We start from the raw sequence: 2,584 nt of genomic DNA, 5'->3' as shown, positions 1-2,584 counted from the left end.
CCCAGGGGCAGAGCACTGCCAATTTTTACCTCCTAAGGTAGCTTAAATACCACCATGAAAGTCATTAATAACAACCCTGCCAGATGGGAGCTGCAAAGCAGGGTTCGGGGGCTGCTTGGTCTGGTTTGTTTTGCTTTAATTGCTGGCTTGAGTACAGAGGCAGAGTGTGGCAGGAAAATCAGGAGCACCAGACTTGGGGGAGGTGGGAAGGGAAAAGTCAATCAGGCAGTATTTTAAAATCTACCTGCTGAACCTGGGGGGGCTGGAGAATTTAATGTCATTCCCAGCTTGAGATGCAGCCTGGAGAGTGAGAAAAGAAAGGAGGATCTTCTCTTCTTGAATCTTAATTGCTCCTTAAATCATCTAACAAATGCCTGAACTCCTGGATGCTCCTTAACAGAGGAGCAAGGGCTTTACCCTTGGCAGGGGAGAGAAGTGTTTTTAAAAATACCTCACCTACTTTTTCTAGGTCTATAAAACTGAGAGTTCAGTGGTTCACTCTGCAAAATAAAACTTACGTCTGGAATATTTCTATTGCCATTCAGCAGGAGCAATAAATTCCCTGTGAGCTGTTCCCTTGCTCCAGCCTGACTCCCAGCCTGCCCTGCAGACAGCTGCCTGCACCTCAGAAGGGCAGCTCTCCCATCTCAAGAAGGGACCTCCAGTGACTGCAGAGGAGCATGTACCAAAATAATCCCCTGTTCTACAATCTCAGACCCACTTCTGGCCCAAGCAGACCTGGTAATCACAGCCAGAGGTGCCTGTCCCTAGTCACTCCCATTCTGCCCTGTCACTGCTGTTTATCTATGTCTTCTGCTCAAACCCTCTCACGTTGGGTCTTAAATCATGGCACTGCCACAAGTCTCAGTAGTGGAAAAGGTGAGGCAGCTATTTCCCAGCACAGAAATGAGATGACCATGCTGTTCCCTCTGATGCTCTGCAGAAAGCAACCTGCAGTTAAATCTGCAAAGCTCAGAAGCAGCCCATACCCTGCCCATAGCAGCTGGAGAGCTTCATTCTTTTCCATCACTGACAGATGGAAAGATCTGTGACTCATGCATATAATCGCCCTGAGTAGTCAAGGTAACATAAAACCTCCTTCCTACCTGACTGAAGGCATGGATGCTTTTTGTGCACCACCCATGCACAAATAACAGGCCATGCCAGAGCGTGGTCCCGAGTGGACTGGCCATTAGCAGGTTGTGTGTTATGTAGAGTCTATGAAAAGAGTAGGATATCAGCTCCAGCAGAGCAGGCAAATACTGTTGATTTATGAATATTCACTGAGCTCACGAAGCACTCCGGGGTAGAAACCAAGCTTTTGAAATTAACTGAACTCCTCAAGGTTTTTAATTTGTCTTGACTTTGAGGTGCAATTCATCAATACTATTTCTCCAAAATGATCAGAGTCTGTACAGAGGGCTGGGAGAATTCCTGGACACCAAAAGTTAAGTATTCTGCAAGAAAGACTTTATGTTCATAAAGTCTTCAAAGCATGGAGACTCCACCCTGCTAAGTTTTATAGGATGGTGTCTCCATACAGTACTGAGACTTCTTTAGCTCATAAAGATGTTCAGGGGACTTGAGGTTCTTTCTCTGAGTGCTTCTTCAGTCTCCAGTGCTAGCAATTTGGTGCCCTGTAACTTTTCAACAATTCCAATGTTCAATAAAGAGAGGCTGCAGAGGACTTTTGCTCCTGACCATGCAGGCCATGCCATACACCTCATTGTTCCCACCCAAGCAATTAGGCTATTGTGGTGCTCTTCAACACTGGCGCTCCTCCACTTCTAATTGTATCCATGACCTAAGAAGTAATCTGCTTGCTTTGCCCCAAAACCATGTAACACCTTGTCCCCAGTGCTTGGACAGTATCCAGGGAGAGCAACCCATTCAGCAGTTGGGCTGTTCCCATCATAGCTGCTAAATCGGAGCATCAGCTAGGAGAATCAGCAGCACCTGGAAGGGCAGAGGAACAGGATAGAGCCTATTTTAGCCAGGAAAGACGTAGGAGCTGCTCCCACAGGCAATGCATGGGCTTCCCAGGAGCTGCATATCCAGATGCAAGTGCCTTTGTGCTCATGGAACAGGTTGCTGTGATGGAGGGGGGTTGTTTGTCCATGGGACAGTGACAGCAAAGCATGGGGACTGCCCGCTCTCCCCTTTGCAAGGCTCATGCTTCTGGTCACCATTTGCTGATTTAGACCAAACACCCTGGAAGGAGAAGACTTACGTCTGTATTTGTCCAAGAATGGGTTTGATCTCAGACAAGAGAAAAGGTAATAAAGCAGGTAATAAAACAAGGAGGTTGGCTTCACTGGTTTGCTGTAAGCACACATAAGGTATCATAGAATGGTTTGAGTTAGAAGAGACCTTAAAGCTCATAGAATGGTTTGAGTTAGAAGAGACTTTAAAGCTCATCTAGTTCCAACCCCCTGCCATGGGCAGTGACACCTTCCACCAGACCAGGTTGCTCCAAGCCCTGTTCAACCTGGCCTTGAACACTGCCAGGGATGGGGCAGCTACAGCTTCCCTGGTCAACCTGTGCCAGTGCTTCACCGCCCTCACAGGGAAGAACTTCTTCCTA

Source organism: Neopsephotus bourkii, unplaced genomic scaffold (assembly GCF_033783945.1).
Source record: "Neopsephotus bourkii isolate Nb327-2 ecotype Australia unplaced genomic scaffold, CSIRO-AGI_Nbou_v1 NB_1716, whole genome shotgun sequence".
Classification (NCBI taxonomy): Eukaryota; Metazoa; Chordata; class Aves; order Psittaciformes; family Psittacidae; genus Neopsephotus; species Neopsephotus bourkii.
Note: the sequence above shows the minus strand (reverse complement) of the source record.